Source organism: Camelus bactrianus, chromosome 11 (genome assembly GCF_048773025.1).
Source record: "Camelus bactrianus isolate YW-2024 breed Bactrian camel chromosome 11, ASM4877302v1, whole genome shotgun sequence".
Taxonomy (NCBI): domain Eukaryota; kingdom Metazoa; phylum Chordata; class Mammalia; order Artiodactyla; family Camelidae; genus Camelus; species Camelus bactrianus.
In genome coordinates this window covers 12,954,881-12,977,699 of record NC_133549.1, presented here as the reverse complement: position 1 = coordinate 12,977,699, position 22,819 = coordinate 12,954,881, and the positions used below count along the sequence as shown (strand labels likewise).

Below are 22,819 nucleotides of genomic sequence, written 5' to 3'. Positions count from 1 at the left end.
CGACATTTGCAAGGAGCACAGTGCGGGAACAAAGTGAGAATTTCAACAAAGAGAAAGAAAACACAAGAAGGCGCCAAACAGAAATCACAGAGCTGGAGAATGAATGAGATGAATGAAGACAATCAAAACTGAACTGAAAAATGCAGTAAAGGGCTCCGCAGCAGACGAGATGAAGCGGTGAACTCAGAGACAGGAAGGCGGCGGAATTCATCCAGCCAGAGCAGGGAAGGAATAGAGAACGGGACTGAGGAGGGCACCAGGGGCTCGTGGGAAACGTCCAGCAACCAAGATCTGCCTTAGAGGGACCCAGTGGAGAAGAGAGAGAAAAAGGGGCGAAGACGTCCCTGACCTGGGGAAGAAAACGGAAGTCCAGATCCGAATGCCCAGAGAGGAACCCACACCAAGGATGCGTCACAATTAAACTCAAAAGGTAAAGAGGAACCACAGAGTCAAGGTTTAGCAGAGTGGGGAGGAGAGCAACTCAGTGGCTTCACATTTGGGGATTGAAACTATTCGAAGTTTTTTTCTGGAAGTGTTTTTTTCTTTAATTTCTTTTTTTTTTAATTGAAGTCTAGTCAGTTTACAATGTTGTGTCCATTTCTGGTGCACAGCATCATGTTTCAGTCATCCATGGACATACATGTGTTCCTTTTCATATCCTTTTTAGCCACAGGTCACTTCAAGATATTGAATAGAGTTCCCTGTGCTGTACAGTAGGACTTTTTGTTGTTTATCTGTTTTATGTAGTAGTTTGTATCTGCAAATCCCTAACTCCCAATTTATCCCTTCCCACCCCCTTTCCCCACTGGTAACCATAAGTTTGTTTTCTATGTCTTCAGTCTGTTTCTGTTTTGTAAATAAGTTCATTTGTGTCTGGTTTTTTTTAGATTCCACATATAAGTGATATCACATGGTATTTTTTTTCTCTTTTTCTGGCTTACTTCACTTAGAATGATGATCTCCAGGTCCATCCATGTTGCTACAAATGGCATTATTTTATTCTTTTTTGTGGAGAGTAGTATTCTGTTGTGTAAATACACCGTGGCTTCTTTATCCAGCCATCTGCCGGTGGACGTGATGGCGGTTTAGATTATCCATGTTACTCTTTCCTCGCTGATGACCCTTCAGCTATTTCCAGGGTGTCCCAAATTGGAGGCAAAATGCCCCCATTTGTTTCTACTCTGTCCAGTTCTTGGACAGCTCTATTACCTATATCAGGATAACACTCCATAATCTACGAAGCCACAGCATTTCAAATACCACAGGCTGAAAGCCTTTGCAATGAGGACGACCCACTGAGAAGCAGCGGCAGTCGGGGGGTGTGCAGAGGGGGATATCAGGGCTGCGGTCAAAGGGAAGCAGAAGAGGTTTCGGACTGAGCACAAACTGGTATTCTGGAGCTTCACACACACAGCATCAATGCAAACAGTATTTATCAGCTGTTTCCCCCAGATTATGGCCCAGTTTTAAATTCCACCGTTTAAAAAGCTGCTACATGTGTGGATACAAAATACACACACTTGAACCTACACTGAACTGGGAAGGCGGTGCCACTAATTTTGCCGTGTGTTATGTGACCTAAACAGAAAAACACATCCTGCCCTGTTGGGGACACTGGGTTGCAACTCAGCTATTGGAGACAAATTAAATAATACAGTGTGTCCTTTGAGACCAAAAGGACTGGGAGACTGCTTGAGACCGGGCTGCGATATTCCTGCTCCCGTGCCGAGCTTGCGTCTCCTCTCACGGGCAAAGCTAATGAGAAGCGAGTTTAGGGGAGGGCGTTTCGTGGCAAAGTTTGGCTCAGGCCCAAAGTGAATTAAACTGGTCTTACTAAAACTTCTGAAGACTGCTAACAGTCAGTCATTCTTTCATTCTCAGATTTTAATTTTGCCAAAAGAGCTTTTTAAAAAGTCACTGGAATCTGGTTTCAAGCATGAAGAGAAAAAGACCATCTTTTCTGAGACTTCAGGGAAAACTTATAACGTTCGCCCCTGTTGGGGTGATCTAAATACAGATGTTTAGTTAGCTAACTTCATCCTGTGCTTTCTAGAGACAATACTGTATGTACAGAGTAGCATTTTATTACAAGTAAAATCTCCTCATGGGTATTCCTAGCTGGATGAGAATGAAACATCTATTTTATATTTAAGGGTGGTCTGGAGAACACCCTTGTGAGATCTGATGCCTCCCAGCCTGGAGCTGAGACTGAAAGAACAGGGCCTTCCACACCTTTCTAGCCTGTGCATCTGTTCCCAAGTCCAAACTCGTTCTGCTCGCCACACGGCAGGCCAATAATCGGGAGACGAGGTGTTGGGACAAGGAATAGCGACTTTATTCGGAAAGCCGGCAGACTGAGAGGATGGCAGACTAAGGTCCTGGAGAACCATCTTCCCCAAGTCAGAATTCAGGCTCCTTTTACACTAAAAAGGGGAGGGGGTGTGGTTGGTTGTTGCAAGTCTCTTGGTGTCGGAATCCTTTGTTCTTGGAATCCTTTGTTCTTGCAGCTGTCCACGTGGGTCAGGTCACGGTGTCCCTGTAAACCTCCAGCAAAACAGACGGTATTTTCTCCTCTGCAACTTATCTTTGTATGAATGGAAAAGTGTGAATATCCTTAAAGGTCAGAGCCTTGAGAATGGGCTCTCCTGTGTATTTCAGGCTCCAGGCAACATTCTTTTACAAAAGGTGCAGAACCAGCAGGACTGAGCCCAGGAAGCAGAGCACAGGGTCAAAGCCAAAGGGACAGATTTAATAGGGAGTCAGATTAGTTCTTTTCTATCACAGATCTTTATACACAAGCATCGTTCTCTGGTCCTGGGTGCAGGCGTCATTCACAGAGCCCGCTGCAGTTCTGCCTCAGAGGTACATGTGTACACTGGTGCCCCCGAGTGGGCCGTCCTCGTGCCCATTGCTCTCTGTAAACTGGCAGTCTCTTTTCTACCGCATTTCTGAATGTTAAATTTCTTTCAGCTATTACAATTGACTATTTTGAATACGCTCAATGTTGGGAAATCTTTCTCCCATGAACGTATATGCGTTTTGAAAACAAAGTCATTCAGAGCTGAATCTGATAAATAAAATATGTGATAATTGTTTTAGTCAAAAACAAAGTACAATTACAAGGTGGTAAAAAAAAAAAAAAGTGTGATTCTGCAGGTAGTTCCAAAAGAGGAAATTCTGAATGTTTTGAGCAACTTATTACAGTATCATTGGAATAGGGTCAATTAGGTATATGCTGGGAAAGAAAGATGAATGGATGGGTGTATGGATGGGGGTATGGGTGAATGGATGGATGGACAGATGGGAGTATGGGTGGACGGATGGATGAGTGGATGGAAGGATGGATTGGTGGATGGAAGGATGGATGGATGGGTAGGTGGACAGATGGACGGACACTGTATGTCTCATTTGTTTGTTTCTTTGTTTTTAAGAAAACTTCCTAACTCAAAACAAACTACTGAGTCCTAGGTTACTTTCCTTGTCTTTGGATAACATCTTTCACAGGGCCTGAAGCCCACACTTGGGTTATCTTCACTTACATTTCCTCAAGCTTCTTCTTTGCTAAGAAACTCCCTACCTTGGTGTGAACTTACTTGACTTCCCCTGAGGAGTCTCTTTCTTTCTTGTCCTCTGTTTCAGTAGATCACAGTTCCTCCATGTTTATCCCAGGATAATTATTATACAAATATAAAAATAGGATAAGAATGACAGGGCTGTGTACACATGTCCATCCAGGGATCACAACAGTTCCTTGCAGATCCACCCAAAATGGCTCAGTTAGACCCCCGTTTAAGGCCCCAAACATAGTTACCACTCAAGAGATGAATTGTGCCGTAAGTAATGAGTCTCTCTCAATCTGAAAACCCTTGTATTTTCTCTGTGCAATAAATCATTCCATATCAGACAGTATTTTTGCAGTTTTTAATGATCACTCTATCAACTGATCCTTGAAAACTCGTTATCCAGGAAAAATGTTCAAAAGCCAAGGCTTTCTGTAATTCTTCCTCTAAGTGGAACCAGTCATACACCAAACTGCCCTTGCCACATTCTTAAAAATATTTAAAATTAAGCAGATTAATAAGCACACAGTTTTTCTTGATGTCCCACTAAACATAAGGTCCCATTTAATGTTTTTTGAGCCTCTACAACATACCAGACACAAATGTTTATGAGATGGGCTCTTAAAGAACTCATAGCATGGTGGAAAGAGAGGTGATTTTTTCTTTTTAATTGTGACACTATGAAGTATGTTTCATAATATAGGTTTTATAGGTCAGACTAAAATGAGAAGCGGAGGAGCAAACGGGTCCAGTTTCCCAAAGATGCTAGTGATTTAGCCAAATCTTAAAGAAAACAGAAATTTACTAGACTTGGGCCAGGGCAGAAGGAAACCAGCATTGCCAGGACTCAAAGGTGTAAGAAAGCAAGTGGTGGAAGCAGTCAGTATGTCGGGGACACACATGAAAGTCAGGGAATGGGGGGAAATTAAACTGAAAAGACAGGCCAAGAACTGCTTCTGCCCACCTTGGGGAAACTGGGCTCAGACTCACCTTGCCGTCCGAAACAACTGGAAACTGGAGGTGATGTGCCAAACAACACAGCCTGGGTCTGTGAGCCCTGAGAAGGAGGCTACAAACTAAGTGAATCCTGCCGCTGCCTCAGCTTTCTGCCTGGGGGCGCTACAAGCCACAGTGCAGAAGGGCACCCTAAGAGTGAGGAAGTCTTGCTGAGGTGAGGATCTGTGGTTAGAGCTAAGGAGGCTGAGAAACTGGAATCTGTGGCACAGAGCACCCTAAGTTTTCTGCCCAGACAAAGAGAACCAGGTTCCTGTCTGTGGAGCCCCGGGAGCCTCTGGCTGAACGCTAAGTCACTTGTGCCGAAGATAAAACACCACAGGTCCAAGCAAAGAATGTCCAGAGCTCCCAGGGGGCTGGGGTACACTTGAGCTCCAGCCAATCTGAGGGGAAGAGTTCACTGAACACACAGGCATCCAACTGAGACCTCAGAAGAATCATACCATAGTAAGAAGGCTAAGCTCATCCTAAAGTAAAGGCTACAGTCCTTCAAAATAAGTATCCGAAGTATCAGACTGATTCATAACTAACTGAGCTGCCTGCCAGGACCAAGCCTACTCTTTACATCAACAAAATCTAGGCACACAACAGGCATTTACAATGTCTAGCATCCAATTAAAAATGACTAGACACGGCAAGAAATAAGATATTGTGACCCAAACCAGTAGAAAACTCATTTGATGGAAACAGAATAAGAAAAGAAAGAAAGAATGGAATTCACAGAGTAGGATAATAAAATACCTATTATAAACATGCTCAATATGGTCAGGATTAAAGAAAGACAACTCTAATGAGAAAAATGGAAGACGATGGAACTTCTAGAGATAAACATATGATATCTGAAATGAAACAGTTTTTTTAGATTTTATGACTTATTTCTACATTTTTTCCAGTTTTATTGAGATATAACTCACAACAAACAACCCAATCAAGAAATGGGCAGAAGACTTAAATCTCTCAACAGAAAACATATAGATGGCCAATAGGCACATGGAAAGATGCTCAACATTGCTAATTATCAGAGAAATGCAAATCAAAACCACAATGAGGTATCACCTCACACCACTCAGAATGCCCATCATCAGAAAGTCTACAAATAATAACTGGAAGAGAGGGTGTGGAGGAAAGGGAACCCTTCTTTGGTGGGAATGTAAGCTGGTGCAGCCGCTCTGGAGGGCAACATGGAGATTCCTCAAAGAACTAAAAATAGAACCACCATAGAATCTAGCATTTCCATTCCTGGGCACATATGCAAAGAAAATGAAAACACTAATTTGAAAAGATACAAGCACCACAACGTTCATAGCAGCATTATTTACAGTTCCAAGACATGGAAGAAACCTAAGTGTCTATCAACAGGTGACTGGACAAAGATGTGGTGTGTATATTTATACACACACACACACACACAATGGAATACTACTCAGCCATAAACAGTATGAAATTTTGCCATTTGCAACAAAAAGAATGGACCTGGAAAGTATTATGCTTAGTGAAATAAAGCACACAGAAAAAGATAAATATGTTATCAGTTTTATGTGGAATCTAAAAAATGAATGAATATAACAAAACAAACAGATCCACAGATACAGAGAACAATCTAGTGGTTACCGGTGGGGAGAGGAAGTGAGTGAGGGGTATGGGGTTGAGATACAAACTACTATATATAAAATAAATACATGACAAGGATATATTGTGCAGTACAGGGAACATAGCCTTATTTATAATTTTAAATGGGGCATAATCTATGAAAACTTTGAATCGGTATATTGTACACCTAAAACTTATATTGTAAATCAACTATACCTCAATTTTAAAAAGAGACAGGGAAAAAGGAATAAACAATAATAGGACACATAGAAAACAAATAGCAAGATTGTAGTTTTAAACCCAACCATATGATAATTACATAAGAAGTAAATGACCTAAGCACTCCAGTGAAAAGGCTCAGTTTGTCAGGCTGAATAAAAAAAGCAAGATCCAACTCTATGGTGTCTACAAGAATAGAGAATCCCACTTTAAGAATAAAGATACAAAAAATTCAACATAAAAGAATGGAAAAAAGATGCATCATGCAAACACCGATCTGCGAAGCCTGCAGTGGCTGTATGGGTATCAGACAAGGACATGAGAACCAGGGACAAAGGAAGGGGAATGGATGTCCGGGGTCTGCAGCCAGGTGTCAGGTGATTGCTACTGCTGAAACAAAATTTACAGGCAGGACAAGGAAATTTAAATAAAATTTTCTCTGTCTGTTTGGCCTTCCTCCCTTCCTCCCTAATGAGCAGTGTGCATCTGCATTACACATTAACCAGACCTTCTCAAAGACGGGAGGGTCTCCTTAAATGTAAATTTTCCCCCCTTTCTTCTGACTCTATCAATGTAACTTATTAAAAGAACAGCGTTGACCCCAGCACTGTAGGGGGTCACGGTGACTTTCTGCATTGTAGGGGCTTACCTGGACTATGTATGCTTGGTGAACTTTGGGTAAAATATCAGTATGTCATTTTGATGTATGAAATGTTACAGAAACGACAGGCCAGCCAAGAAACAAGCACCAATCGGAGGGTTGGAGTACTCAGATATGTTACGCCGGCAGCTCAGAGGGGCTTCTGCTCCGAAGCTCTGAGCACCTCCAAGACGCGCGCATGAGGTTTTATAAGGTAAAGTACAAGCTTGGGGTATTCGGCTAATAGGCATGGGACAGCTTTAGCAGCATCATTATCACAAAAGTGGAGGCAGGGAGGCAGCAAACCAACATTCCAAAGCCAGATATGTCTCTTTGAAAATCCAGCTGGCTAGCAAAAAAAAAAAAAAAATGAACAGCAAACCAATACTAATTAACTTAGATTTACGAGTTAGTCCAGCAGAACTCAGATCAATATTCCGATACTTAGATTTGTGAGTTATCTTGTTAGCCCAGCCCAAGGTTTCTTTCACATTCTTAGACTTGTGAGTCATCTTGTTAGCCCAGCCCGGCTTTTCCTTCACAGATCTTTTGTCTCGAAAATGTATACGAGTGTGCCTTCGACTTGCAACAGGTGGAACAGTTCTCAGAGCTTCTGAGTCTGTCTCCTGGGTTACAATCCTCCATTTGGCTGGAATAAAATTCCCTTTTTTTTCCTTCTTAGCTTGATTGTTAATTGAATTTTCATCAACACAGCAGTCTTGGGTGATGGACAGAAATGGACAGAATGAGAATCACCTGGAGGGCTTAAACCACCCATGGCTGGGCCCCACCCCAAGAGTGTCTGTTCAGTAGGGCTGGGATGGGTCCTAGAATTTGCATATCTAGCAAGTTTCCAGGTGATGCTGCCACAACTGGTCTTGGGATTCACTCTGGCTTAAACAGACCCTCTTCTTCCTCTTTAAAATGGACATAATCCTTCCTTGAGGGATATGGTAACAAATTACAAAAATAAAGTAAGGAGATGAGGATCCTGGAAGGGTAGATACTGATTTCCCGTACAACTGACTAATTGAGATTGATTGAGATGGGGGTTGGGATAAAACAGAAACCAGGGTTCTCCCTTAATCAACCAGCTGGGGAGTGGCCCGATTGAGTCAGGACGTACAGGCGAAATGGATCTGGGAGTGGAAATAAGGAGCCCAGTTTGGATTTGCTGACTTTTAAATGCAGAACTCACAAATCTGTCTCACTGTTTAAAAACGGTGCAGGTGCAGTGGGTATTTACTGGCCGAATCATTTCACCATAGTTCAACTCCTGCCTTAAACGGGCACTTCTGAGCTGTGAAAAAAACCTGTGTGAGATGTTGGCTGGCCCCAGGTGGGCTCTTCTGAACTCTGTATTTGCATTCTATCAGACACTGGGAGTCTTGGAAGGTGCACATTTGTCTGGGGCACATGTCAAGTCAGTGGGGATCAGCGATCTAAGAAACAAGTGATCCTTGTGTCATATGGCTGCTGAGTGTGGGTGAGGACGGCGAACGCAGATTTTCAAGAACTGTTTGTCAGCCACGATTTTGTTGTTCTTATAAAGGAATTAATATTGGCCTCCTTTCCTACCAATCTTGCTAACACGGCTTGAAGTCTTACTGTAGCTTTCCTATTCCAAAGGTTTTGTATTATTTTACCAGGAGCTGGAAAATGGATGGGGCTTAAGCTGTTTTTCCCTAAAGGAGAAAGACTACAATAACTGAGAAGGTTTAAATATCTCTATCGCAAAACGCTTACAGTTCTAAAGAAATTAGTCGCTGCCAAGGATTTCCCCGCGGAAGCAGTTGCTGCTCTGCAGGAACACTGGGACTGTGTTCCCGCGCCCCTCGTGGCAGCTGGGGATGAGAGCTCGAGCCTCGCTCCCGCTCCCAAAGGGCTGGGACGGCTCTGCGGTCCCCTCGTTCCCGTTACTTAGCAACGTGTGCGTTAAGCTGCCCCCAGTCCGCGGAGACAATGCCCTGTGCATTTTTACGGCTATTAAGCATTTCTCCATTCACATATATTTTGTATTCTTTGGTGATGGAGGGGAACTGGCCGCGCCCAGCCTGGCTAGTCCCTGGCGCTACCCTGCAGGCAAGGATGAGGATGCCTGAGGCTCAGGTCCCGAAACCCCGCGAGGACCCGGGCCCCAGGGCCCCACCTCCAGCCCTCATCTCCCCTCCTCCCAGTCCCTGGGCGACGCCGGCTCCAGGCAGAGAGATGGCCTGGGTTGGGGGGGGCGGGGCCGAGCGGGGAGCGCGCAGAGCAGGGCGCGGGGCGGCGAACGGGAGGCGGGGGGCGCGGGGAGTGCGCGGAGCCCCGGTGCGGGAGCCCCGGTGACGCACCTGTGACGTCGGCGGCGGCGGGCGGGAGTTCCCGGCCCCTCTCGGGCGCCCGGCGAGACCCCGCTGCCGGGTGGGCGCGTCCACGTTGGTCGCGAGGAGGCGGGGGTCAGGGGCACGCCCTCTCACCCGCCGGAGCTGGACGCGCGCGGGTAACCCGGCACAGGGAGCGGCGCGGACACAGCACTTGGCGTCTGGGGGCCCGCACTCTCCCGCGGGGCGCCGGTTCGGCCACCTGCACCCCCGCTCAGCCTCGCGTGGTCTTTCCCCTGCCCCGGCCAGGAGGCGCGGGGCGGGGCGGGGCTGCTGACGCGGCCCGGGGACCCCGGGACGGAGGGCGGGGCGGCGCGAGGCGAGGCGCGCGTTTGCACCGCGAGCCCGTCAGAGCCGAGGCGCGGGAGCCCGGGCGCGGAGCCGGAGCATTAGCCCGCCCCGCCCCGCGCCCGGATGAGGAGCGATGCTGCTCGGTCTGGCCGCCCCCCGCGTGCACCGCGCCGGAGACAAAGCCCGCGCGCCCCGCTCCGGGTAAGTGGGCGCCCCGCGGGCCGGCGGGCCGGGGCCTGTGGGTGGGGAGTGAATGCACAGCCCCTGCCAGGGCGAGCTGGGGGCGAGCCCGAGACAGAAGGGGAACTCGGGCGGGAAAGTCTCTGGAACTGGAGAGACGGCTCTGGTGCTGGGCCGTCCTACAGCCGTCAGTGGCAGCTCGCGAAACGAATGCCTGTGATGCTCTCGGCCGCCCGCAGCGGGCTGGGCCTTGGCGGTGCCCGCACAGGTGGGCGGCGGCGGCGGCCCGGCGCTGACGGGAGTGGGGGCTCCCCGAACCCAGGCGCCTCCGCCGAGCCCTGGGGAGAGCCGGGCGCAGGTCTGAACAGACAGCTCGGGACGCTTAAGGGGTCTCCTGTGGGTCGGGGTCGCCCGGCCTCTCCGGCTTGAGGCGGGGGAGGCTCCTGGGGACCTCCTTTCCGTATGTAGGTCACGGCTGTTCGCTCCCCCCTCAACAGGGATGTCCCCCGTTGGAGAGGACCGTAGTGCAAGGGATGGAGTGGCTAGCTGGTCGTTTTATTGGGGGAAGTGCTTTTGGCCTGAAGAAGTCCTCTTGATTCCCCAGCACCCCGGGACACCTGCCTCGGGTGCAGTTCCGGGGGCGACGGGGCGAGGGTTTGTTTCCCCCTTATGGCGTCTGTCCCCGAGTCGGGTGCTGAAATGGGCCGCCCTCGCAGCGCGCGCATCCCACGACATTGGGGGAGCTTCGGTTTAATTTTTTAATTATCTTATAAATAATAACAAGGGCGGGGTGGCGGGGGAACAGAGGTGTGACTGGAGAAGACTTATGAATTTAAAAATAAGGAGGACTTGCTAATTTCTGTGGATCTTGGGCTGGGGTATTAGGAAATCTAAAAATGTTAAAGTTTGATCGAGTGATAAAGTGGATCGTGGACACCGGTTCTCCCACTCTCTTCCCAGCCCCCCGCCGCCGCCGGTTTGCTTCGCTTTCTGTTGCCGCCTAGAATGTAAAAGGCTGGCCCAGGGCCGGCCGTTTCAGTCAGAGCTAAAGGCCTGCTGGGCTGCGCTGGTGTTCCCCATTACAGCGTTGTCGGTCCTGTCCCCTGCGCATGAGTCCTCGCTGTGCTGCCTCCTTCTCCTGGTGCGACAGGAAAATCCAGTGGCAAACGCCTCAAGGAGGCCGGGAGGGGACCCAGGCTCTTTGGCTGGCTTCTTGATTCTTTGGGGGAAATCCTTTTCCTGATTTTTGCCTGGTGCCGGGGAAGGGAGCCCCCGCCCTCTGATCTGACCCTGCTCCCTGCAAGGGGCTACCGTGCGAAGAACCGGGACGATCAACAGAAAGTCATTTTCAGTCCTCAGAAACAGGACACTGGACATGTAAACTATGAATTGTTTATTGAAGTGTAGGCTTGGCTCAATTACCGGTCATGATAAGGCAGGGTTACAACACTTAATAAACAGCAGGTGTGACTATAAATGCAAGGTTTATTGTGATGCATTGCTAGTTAATGAGTAGCCTCACTCCGGGGTTATTGGGCTGAAATGACTATTTAGGACAATGGACCTCCTATTTGCTCCTCCACCCACACGTGGCTCCAGTCCTCAGTCTCCTTAAAATAAAATTGCTCAAAGGAAGCCTCTGGAAGATGTTTAGCCAGCTGAGAGACACACAAAGGGTCATTCCCAGGAGAGCCGCGATTGGCCAGGCAGTTCATTGCCTTTGACGTTTCTCAGGCAAGTCGACGGCAGAGAAATGAGGAAAAGGCTTTTCCTGTATTCATTTCACAGTTTTTAAAGCCAAAATGACAGTACCAGAAGCCCCCCCAAATTTCAGTACCTTCTTCGAAATGGTGGATCTGGGTGCTGTCCTCTCATCCCCCTGGTCCCTGGAAGCAAGTGCCTGGCAGCTGTCGCAGGAGGAAAGCATTGGGCTCAGGAGTGATTGTGTATAAACACACACACACACGCACGCACACACACACACACATGCACACATACACACACACACTACTGCTTACTGAGGGAGGCAGCCAAATGGCTGAGAAAAGACTGAGGGACTGAAGTCTATTAGACAAATCATTCTCATTTGTAGCCACATCTCACCATCATTTTTCTTGTCTCATTTTTGTTCTATTTGAAGGAGGGAGAATGCCTAACAATGCAACACATGTTAGTAGGTTACCCTTTTTTCTTCATAGAAGTTTGAAGCAGTGTCTTTAAGATATTTCCTGACTTATTCTCAGAACAGCCTTATGAGCATACATTATGACCTAATCTTACAGATTTTTCCTGGTTTTATTTGGTATTTTTATTCACTCTAGACATACTCAGGCATAAAGAGGCTCGCTATTCAGGTAGAGAGATTGTTCAGTTTTCTTAAGCCAGAAACTGAAATTTAACTTCTTTAACATGCCAAAAATACTACAGAAATATCCTTTCAACAATAGCCAGCAAAGGTGTTTTAACTGAAAATCAGAGGCTGAATGATGTCAGAAAAGAAGAACAAGAGATCAGCTGCAGTGTAGAAATTAGCATAACACTGCTGAAAGGCTTGAACTAGATGGTTAAAGAATATGGAGAATAAGCCAGAGACCCTTAAAAAATGATCAGAAGTGAAAACAAAGGCAAATGAAATTTCCCTTTAGGGAAGGAAGCAGAGCCAAGAAATACCACTGCAAGAAACACATTCCGGCAGAGAAGACAATGGGTACTCAGAAAGAAATACAACAAGCTAGCTGGAGCATTCCAAATCACTTTAATTGTCAAGGAGCTTTTGTTAGGTCACCTGGCGGCTGGTGTGCAATCAGTTGTCCTGGTGGAACTTTAGCAAACAAAATGGCAGGTCTTGTGCAGATGGGGGAGAAGGGGTGTGTTGAAGATACAGTGCTTGTGGGACGGGTCCTGGGTGTCCAGGGAGAAGTGAGGACGTTTATATAGCTAGCAGAAGCCCTGAGGTTCCCAGGTATCTGAAGCAAGTGAACAACGGCCCAGCATAGAGGACCAGGCAGCGGAGGGAGCCCAGGTCAGCGGGGTGAAGGCGGGACCAGGCTTCAGCCGGGTGCACCACGGGGGTGAGCTCATGTAATCCTTACGGTGGACCTGCAGGGTTTCTCTTTACCAAAAACACAACGGTGACCACAGTGTCCTTTCTCTCCAGGAGAATTCTGGCCGTGTATTTGTGGATGGTGGTGACTCTTAACTAACCAAGGAAAAGCATATACTAATGGGAAGTGAGCGATGGAGATGGGAGCCCCCCCAAGGACTGCGCATGCGCCCCCTTCCAAAGCAAGATTTGTTCCTCTCTTCTTAGGCTTCTCAAACCATTTCTCCCTGGGTGGCTGGGTTGGGTCTCTCTTGTGGGACCTGCGCTGTGAGGCTGAGGAAGTAGATAGAAGAGACGGAAGACAGAAGAAATGCTTTCAGCATCCCTCTGGGGCCCGAGGCAGCCTCTCGCCCCATCAAACGCATGCGCAGTGCGGAGCACTTGCGCTGCATCCAGAAACTGAGCTTTCCGCTTTCGTCGTTGGTCCCGGTGCGTCCTCGTGGCGCGCAAGTCCAGCTTAAGCTGTGGGGTCTTCTCTTCCACCCCCTCCCAGGGTCGCCACTGAGGAAGAGGGGCAGGGCCACAGCAATGGCAGGAAGGAAGACACTTTAAGTTGTTTCAACAGTTTTCATCAGAGCACGTTTACAACTACAGCAAAAGGTGTTACCATGAAAAGTAAATGCGCCCCCACAGTCCCACCACCCGAATTCAACTGTATTTACTACTTTCGGTGTTTCATCACACAAATATATAAAATCAAGAGATTCTTGGCAAAGCAATACACAAGTATGAAGGTCCAAGTAGGAGACATGGAATTAGAAAACAGGACGGAAAGAGCAAGGGTGTTTTTCAGAGGGTAGAAAGCAGAGCAGTGTGTGGAGGTGGCTGACGACAGCCTGTTTGTTACAGTAGGTTATTCTCGGTGATGGCCCCTCGGGCTCTGTAGCCCGGGTTCTGGACTCTTGTCAGAGAGGCAAAGACAAGGATGGCAGACAGTAGGTGCTACCAGGACCTCTGCTGCTGGAGGAACCCCGGTTTTATCTGTAGGACCCACTGTCGCAGTGTCCTCCTCTGTCCCATCTTTCCTTATCTGTATGAGGGGCCAGGCATATCCAAGAATTGTGTCCTCTTCTGGAGTGTTTTTCCAGCCTAATTTGGGGAGGCATCTGTCCTGTCCTGTTGCTTTGGAGTACCTGCTATGCATACCCTTTACGGAAGCTGTAGGAGGGGGAAAAATCTTTTCCTCTTCCCTCTTAGATTCAGTGTCTGGGGCATGTGAATTAAACTGATGACAGGAGAGATTAACAGGAGAAAAGATTTCCCAATTAATGGAGAAAGGCTTATTAGGCATGTGCATAGGAGCTTCACAGAAAAAAGAAGAGGAAATCCAAAGAAGTCTTAATACCATTTTAACAAAGGGAGATGCATTGCGAGAAAGTGACAAGACAAAGAAAAAAGGGGTTTGAGCTTCTGGGGGCAGTAAATTGTGGAAAGGTAAAAATGCGGTGAAAATTAATGGCAGATAAAGGTTATTTTAGTAAGATTTATCTGTTGGAGTCCATCTTGGTGCCGACTTCCTCCAGTGGCACTGGTTACTTTCCTTCTGGTGTGGGTAATGGGAAGGGAAACACCTTCACAAAGGGGAATTTAGGTAGAAAGGGAGAGACCAGAGAGTTCCTCCTGTGTCTGCTGTTTTTTAATTGCCTTCAGCTCAAAATAATCCTTACGCCAAGGTGGCATATTTTGGGGTGGTATGTTCTGGTCCCCTTCAGAATTTCCAGCAGAACCTTTCCTCAGCACAGTCTGGAGCCCAAAGCCAGTGGCATGCTACACCAGCATGAGTAATTCCGATTTGCTTTTAGTTTCTTCTCATCAGTCTTGGGAAAATTCTGGGTTTGTTTTTTTTTTTTTTTTCTGTGCCCCAGTTGACTTCACTTACAACCCAGGGGCACCATTGGTCTGTAGATAGTTATTTACCCCGTGACACCTGTGGGGCCACACGGACGAGGTAGGGTTGCAGCTTGGTTAGGGAGACAGATTACTTAAGTGTGTAAGTCTATGTTTCATGGCATATATAGGGGGAAGCAAACATTACAGGGATGTAAAGACACAGTCTGGCTCTTGAAATTTTAAGGGCTGTGTGTCCAGGAAGGATGACGATGGAGGCTGAGTGGAGATTTCCAAAGCGTAGACCCTCGGGGGAAATAGCTAAGGGAAGCCAACAGTGAAGTGATGCCAGCTACCCGATTCTTTCTGAAACTAGGGGAGGCGTAGATGCATGAATTGCTTTTCGTCAGCATCACAGACTCTCTTCTTCTGCTGAATTTTATCCACCAGGGACAGGGTCACTGGAGTCTTCTGCTTACCGAAATCTTTGGGTACCCAGGTAGACCGCCTCTGCTACCCAGGTGACCCCACCCCCGTCCTCACCTCTGAGTGGCTTCACCTCATCATCTTTGGTTGGAGTTTGGTGTTTGAGCACCATTCTCCTCCCCTTGGTTGATCTGGCAGAACTGTGTCCTTCTCTGGCTGTTTCACACCGAACTGTCTCTGCTTGCTGCCTGTCCACGGCGCAGCGAGTGTGCCCACAGCCACCGCCCAGAACTGTTAAGTGGACGTTGGACAAAGCACTGTGTGTCCTGCTTGGGGAGGGAGCCCCACGTTCCCGGGCTCACTGTGCCCTCTAATGGGTCCGATTCCTCTGAACTCCCCACTTTCTCTCCAGACCCTCCCCTTGTGCTAGGATTTGTTTTAGTAACCAGTATCTGGAGTAATTCGATCACTGGCCTGGACCCAGGCCCATTCTCTTTGTCATGGGATTTTGTCATCGCTGGAACCTGCCACCCCTCCCAGCCTTCCTGGGGTTGACACCCTTTCCCTGGTTTTCCTGTGCATTCCTGCTGCAAGCCATGTTCATCCCAACCACTGGGCTCTCTGGGAGGCCTTTTTCAATGCCTGTATTTTGCTGAAAGTAATAGATGTGTTTCTGAAAGACTGCACGTCAGCCATACGTTTTTAAGACACTCATTTACTGGACGCGGGACAAGCACCGATAGTCCTTGCACCAGACGTCTTGCTAGCAATTTAAAGACAAGATATAGTCATGCCCTTCAGAGAACTCACAATCAAGAGGGAGTGTGTGTGTGGAAACAGCTCGCCTCTGGGCTAATGCTCTGAGAGCCACGTTTACAGTGATCCTGGGAGCATCCGTTCTCCCGGAGAGCAGTGAGATGCAGACAGGGCCTGCCCACCACGCTCCTGTCTTAAGTGGGCCCTGGAAAGCTGGGTCACATTTATCAATCCGGACAAGCAAGAAAGGGCTTTCCAGGCAGAAGGATCAGCCTGTGCAAAGGCCCAGAGTTATGAAGGTGCTGCGGGGAGAGTGGAAAAGACAGATGGTAGGCAGGCTATGAAGACTCGTGAGTGACATGGAAGAGTCTGTTCTGTGAGGAACAGCGATCCCAGGCAGGTGTTAATCGGATGCAGGATTTAGCAGGTCCCAGCCTTGGTCCTCTGACTGTGGCTGCCATGTGGGGCATGCAGGAGACCGAAGGCAGGGAGAGCTGGGAAGGCTCACTGCCGTCTCTCTGGGATGCTCAGGTGCTTGCGTTGCTGTCTGACCAGAAGTGGACGGGAGGGGAGAGGCTGGTATGGGGGATCCCACGGTTTCCAGTTTGGGCCTGAATGGAGAGGACATCACGACCTGATTTAGTGAATGAAAGAGGATGAGCGAGTGGACAAGTGGAGAGAAAGAGGGGGACAGGCCAGGTGAGGAGGTGCTGTCCAGGTGAGCCGAAGTCTGGCTGGAGACAGAGACCGAGTCGCCGGTACCCAGGTGCAGCGAGGTGGTGGGGAGACTGCCTCCCCACCAGGGGGTGGCCAGGAAAACGAAGTCAGGAGGTTCTGCAGAACAGATGCAAAGTTTGGGGCAAAACCAAAATGATTCTGTAAAGTGTGTACTCTTTCAAATGCAAGTTTTCATGTTTGAAAGTCCCTTAAAAGGGACCCTACCCCCACCTCCTGTCTGTGCGAAGCCGCCACAGACCCGCCACCACCCGCCTCCCTGGTGACTCACTCTGTCTGTGTTCAAGCCGTGGCAGCCCCGCTCCTTGTTTGTGATTCCTTCGTCCCCCCGGTGTTCTGGATTTGATGCCACGCTGATGTCAGGGATTACAGTTCATCAGCCTTCGGTGAGAGCGGGTGTCTAGCCAAGGGTGAGTTTCTGCTCTGTTTTTCCCCAACCTCCTGGTCCCCCTCCACCCACCCCCAAGCTCTGGTGGCCGAGGCTGGAAGGCTGGGCCCTGGCCCTGCTTCTCAGTAACCGTAGCAACTCACCTAGGCCGCCCACGGTTGGCCCAGCCCGGCCAGCTCAGCCTCCTTCGGGTCCTTCATGCACAGCCTTCTCTCCTTGGACCTCTGCTCCTAGCTGTGCGACCCCTCCCCCCCCCCCGGGGTGGGGTTTGCCCCCTTTCCTGCACGGCCCCTCACTCTGCTCTACTAGGCTTTCCTGGCCGTACTTTCTGAGCGCTGGGAATACAGCAGTGGAAAAGGCGGGCCATGGAGGGGAAACCAAACAGTCCAGCCCGCGCAGAATTTATGGTTTAGGAGAGATGTCAGACCCAGAGTACTGTCAGGAAACCAAAAATCATCTGAATAAGCAAAGTAACAGGTAAGCATTTAAAATGCAATCAGTGCTTGGGAGAAAAAACAAGGCAGGGGAGCTAGGGAGTGCCAGGGCAAGGTTGTTATGGGTTTGATTTTATTTGGGGGGCAGTAATTAGGTTTTATACATTCATTTACTTATTCAAATTTTCTTTTTAATGGAAGGACTGGGGATTGCACCCAGGACCTCGTGCACGCTAAGCACGCGCTCTAGCACTGAGCTGCACCCCTGCCCTGATGTACCGTCTTGACGCGTGGCCTGGCCAGCGGCAGTCAGTTTAGTTAGTGATGAGCTGTTCCTTCCATTTTCACACACCTGTTTTGGGAACCGTGTATTTGTAGCGCAATCTGTCTGTAAAATTCGGGGTCGATCCGTGAGTGGTTCCCAAACCTGGTTCCGTAACAGAATCGCTTTGGGTAGTTTTCAGAAACAGGGCTTCTTGCCTCAGCCGTGGACAGTCTGGTTTGGCAGGTCTGGGCTACAGCTTGGGAATCTGTGTTGTGAGGGTTACAAATCACTGACCCAGATGATGTCCATGGGTCCTTCTTCGCCACTGATAACCCGAGCCTGCCCAACATCAGCGCCATTTCCCAGGCTGGCTTCCCCCATCCACCTGGAGCTGAGAGACAGGACTCCCGGCTGACACACCTGCGGGAGCCCAGGCCTCCTTTCCAGGATGCCCCTGTGCCTGTGTCTCCCCTGCATTTCACGAGAGAGCCTCCTGGATAGGGAAACAAGCTACTTGCCCTGAAGAACCACATCCTCGCAGAGCACGGTGACCCCAGAACACAGACATCCCTGTCTCTGCTCCCCTCCTGCAGGGAGCAAGCACCCCATGGCCCTGGCCCCCCCCGCAGGTCGCACCCTTGTTTGCTGGGGAGTCAGGAGGGACCCTTGGTTGCTGAGACGTGTGAAGGCTGCCGAGAGCCAGGTGCCAGGGGTCGGGACGCAGAGATGAGAAGGCATCCAGCACCTGAGGAATCTACTATCTAGTGAGGGAGACAAATGACTATAACACCACTCGGACCCGAGCACAGGTCCCCCCTAAACACAAACCCAGCCTAGGTCAGGAAGGCTTCCAGAAGGCTCTCAGAATTTGGCCAAGTGAAAGGAATGGGGCAGAGCCAATGACAAGTGGAAGCTTGCCAGGCGGAGAGTTTCTGGTTGAGCAAGAAATAGTAATGCTAATAACAGCAGCTGACATTTGTTGACTGCTTGCTGCATCTTCGACTCTAAGTATTTACTCCATGGTAACTGTCGTGGTAGGAAAAACAACGCTCCCCCACGGCCACACCCTCAGAGCTGGAGTGTGTGAGTCTGTTACCTTGAAGGCAGACGCGACTTTGCAGGTGTGGTTAAGAACCTTGAGGTGGTGTGATTCTCGTGGATTGTTTGAGGGGCCCCAGGTAATCACTGGTGTCTTTATAAGAGGAGGGCAGGAGGGTCGGACAGACTGAAGGTGCCACCCTGATGGCTTTGCAGGTGGAAGAGGGCCTCGAGGAAGGAGCGGAGGCACCTCTGGAAGCTGGAAGAGGCCAGGAAACGGTCTCCCCAGAGCATCCACCGGCAGCTCTAATGATGCCATGGACTTCCGAACTCCAGCGCTGTCGGGGTGGGGGTGTGGCTCAGAGGAAGAGCATGTTGCTGGGTGTGCGCAAGGTCCCGGGTTCAATCCCCAGTGCCTCTGTTGGGGGCGGGGGGGGGATAGGGCGTAATTCACAACAGCAACAAACTCCAGCACTATAACATTATACACTGGCGTCGCTTTAAGCCGTAGTTGGTGGTAATTCATTGCAGCAGCAACAGGGAACAAACACAACTATGCTCCTCCTATGCTCCTCCCATCCTGCAGCCAAGAGGTCAAGTAACTCACCCAAAATGGTAGAGCAAATCATCTGTCCAGGATTCAGAAGGCGACCGTGCGGCCCCAGGCCCTGCCGCGCCTTGCCCACGCGCACTCCTCTCCTGCCTGCCGCGGGCTAGGAAGCATCAGGGCTGCAGGAGGCTGTCAGAGAGACGGAGACGGGGAGCATGCGCCGCTGAGCTGGCAGGAGCCCGGACCCCAGAGGCCCCCCTGGGCCGACTGGAGAGGGTGGCTCCCCGCCCCCCGCTTGCTGGTGCTCCTTTTTGGGGTTCCACTCAAGGCCGTGCCGGACTGCGGGCACCCGCTGAGGGCAGAGGTCAGCTCCTTGGTCCCTGCACCCCCTGCCCTACCTGAGGCCAGGTGCACACTGAGCTGTTTGCTGATACAAACCTCTACCTGGTCTCCACGATCAGATGGTTTTTAAACACTTCCCCAGTCGGATGGTTAAGCAGATACTCTGGTTAAGCACAGCATCCTCATGCATTTTGAAGTCTCCTGTCTTCAAATATCTGTTCCTATCTTATAAATCCTTTATTCATTCTAACTCTTTCTCTCTCTAATATAAAGCATCCCCCATCCCTTACTCTTTGACTGAAATAGGTGGTCAGAGGAATTTTGAGGCAGCGTTATGGTTGTTTTTCATATTAAACACAATAAGCATTACCTGAAGCCACACTTCCCGAGATGTCTGCTTAATTGATATTCCAAGTCCTTCACAGGCTGTGCTTAGGTTTTCAGGGCAGCAATAGCTAACATTTGATTAGCATTTTGTAGCTGCCTGAAAGCATCCTCGTCCTCCCATCAGCTTGATCTTTTCAGAAATGCTCGGGGGCGGGCATGTTCATCCTTGTTCCGAAATGAGGAAACTAAGGCTTGAAGAGGTTGAATGTGGCCGAGACACACAGCAGAGCCAGGTGGAGACTCAGGGATTCCACACTTCCTCTGTTGCATTATTTGCCCCTGAAGGGGAAAAAAATGACCCAGAACATCCACACAAGGAATCAGGTACCAGATTCCAGGTCATGTTTCCTTCCCAAGTACAGAAGTAATATGCCCGGGGGGTGGGAGGGTGCAGCTCAGTGGTAGAGCGCATACTAAAAATAAATAAATAAACCTAATTACCTCCCTGCACCACAAAAAAGAAACAGTCCCCTAGATGGAGGTGGAAGAAAAGGTCCCTGGCTCTTGTCTGGGCTGGATAGTGGTGCCAGATTTTCAGCTGTTAATAGGCTGGTTAAAGGAAGTTGAGTTACCTCCCTGCGTCCAGCCTTCGACTTCCTCAGGGTGGGACCCAGAATTAGCACCAGAGGTCTCCAGATCCAGGTCTGCACCGGGAGCCCTGTGTGGACTGAATCCAGGACGCCCTGCTTTCGTGTACCGCTCACTTGCAAATGCACGTGGACATCTTTGGGATCAGTAAGATAAAGTGCGTTTAAGTGTCTTACTGAGTTCTTTAGATCACTTTGTATCTTCTGAGTCAATAGATACTGAAAGCACGGCCCTAAGGGAAGCTGTATTTTTTAAAAACTATTTTATTTTTCTTTTTGGGGAGAGGCAATTAGGTTTATTTATTTATTGTTTATTTTTAATGGAGGTGCTGGGGATTGAACCCAGGACCTCGTGCATTGTAAGCATGCGCTCTACCACTGAGCTGCATCCGTCCCCACCACATTGTCATTATTTTAGAAGGGTCCTTTATGCTTTAAAACCATTAGAACCATGGTCTGCAAAATCCCCTCCATTGCTAGTACTCTGTGGTTCATTCACAATGTCAAGTGAGTGAATTTTCTGGATGTACCGTAAATATACTTGCTGCTGGCTTTCTCCGCGTTGCTATGCAAGGAGACTATGCAGCCTTATTTCCTCCCACAGGGCGTTGAGGGGAGACTTCCCAGGGGAGGGGGAGACTGACTGTTGATCCCTCACCCTCCCCAGCAGAGCAGGGGACTGGTTAGTGACCGTGGGACTAACTGTGCCATCGCATAGCACCCACCCTCAGCCGTCTCTGGTTCTGGGCCTCCTCCCACCCCAGCTGAGACTTGGATTGGACCAGAGCTTCATTTTATCTGCTTCTCAGATTTGGATACGGTCCTTGCATCCTTGTATGCGAGTTGGACCACGTGGACATTTTTCTTGCCCTTTATATAGCCTTGTCTTGATGAGACTTTTCCCCTCTCAGGTGCCTCTTCACAATAGCTATTCGACTTCTGGTTAAAAGGAGGACTGGCCAGAGCCAGCGTCCCTGGCAGACTGTCCTGCTCGGAGATGGCTCAGAGATTTCCCACCACGGTCCAGCCATACGGCGCATGAGGAGTGTTTTTTCCCGGGGGCTTCGCAGAGGGGAGCTGGCACAGGGCGGATCAGCTAAACAGATCCTGTGGCCGTGGCTTCTTTGGCTGCCAGGAAGAGGTGGAATTTTCTTGCTTCCAGTCCCAGCCCTGCCGATCGCCACTGCCACCTCTACTACATCGGGACAGTTCGCCACCAGCAACTACCGTGCCGGGATCCTCAGCCGGCTGTGGACACGTTGCAGAAAAACTCATGTCAGACGCTGCATCGTCTTTCTTGGAAAATGTCCAGATTATTTTCAGGCTTGTTTAACATGTCCTTTTTTTTTTTTTTTTTCCACTGCTGCTAACATAGTCTCTCCACACATAGTTCACTAGAGCAACACAACTCACTCCATCTGCAAAGTTCGAATAACCACCTTGGAGGGGGCCCGGTACTGCACGGACGAAGGGCCAGCAGTGTGGGTGGTGGGTCAGCTCTTCCTTCCTCTCTCTTTTTTTTTTCATTTTTCAGTTTTATTAGGTAGAACTGTTACAATTTGACTGCACATACGCAATATCTTGCATGTAAATACATATATACAAAATACTGCACATATTTTTAGTTTACATATATGTACCGATCACTGTTTCTAAGAACAGTTTTTACCTTTAGCTTTTTAAACTTACATAGTTATCAAATGAATAAAGCCAATCACAAAATAAGAATTAACAGAATGCAGTAATCCAATCATAAAGGACAGTCAGATGTGCTGGCACATGTTCAAGAGATCAGTCATCTATGTTATAAACAATAGGTAGCTCATTTGTGTCCCTTTTTTTTCAGATTCCACGTATAAGTGATATCAAATGGCATCTTCCTTCCTCTTTTAAAGACACCTGATTTGCATAGTCATTTGGTCTTATAAATTCTTCTGTAGAATGAAAACTGCATTACTGTTTTTTTAAATTATTGAAGTATAGTTGATTGACAATGCTGTGTTAGTTTCTGGTGCACAGTGTAGTGATTCAGTTATGTGTTTATATATATATTCTTTTTTCAGATTCTTTTTCCACTATAGGTTATTACAAGATATTGAATATAGTTCCCTGTGCTGTACAGTA

The 22,819-nt window shown here is 48.8% G+C and overlaps 1 protein-coding gene and 1 non-coding gene across 2 annotated transcripts in view; one reads left to right on the top strand and one right to left on the bottom strand.

The window, feature by feature from the left end:
- Positions 1–9,380: 9,380 nt before the first annotated feature.
- The window catches only part of GNG4 (G protein subunit gamma 4), a 45,044-nt gene continuing 31,605 nt past the window's right edge, over positions 9,381–22,819 (top strand). Inside the window, exon 1 of the mRNA XM_074373249.1 lies at positions 9,381–9,878. The gene's annotated coding sequence lies outside the window, so the exon portion shown is untranslated. The remainder of the gene's footprint in view (positions 9,879–22,819) is intronic.
- Positions 21,017–21,090, bottom strand: TRNAC-ACA (transfer RNA cysteine (anticodon ACA)). Its single transcript has one exon. It is a non-coding gene; the product is annotated as a tRNA-Cys (tRNA).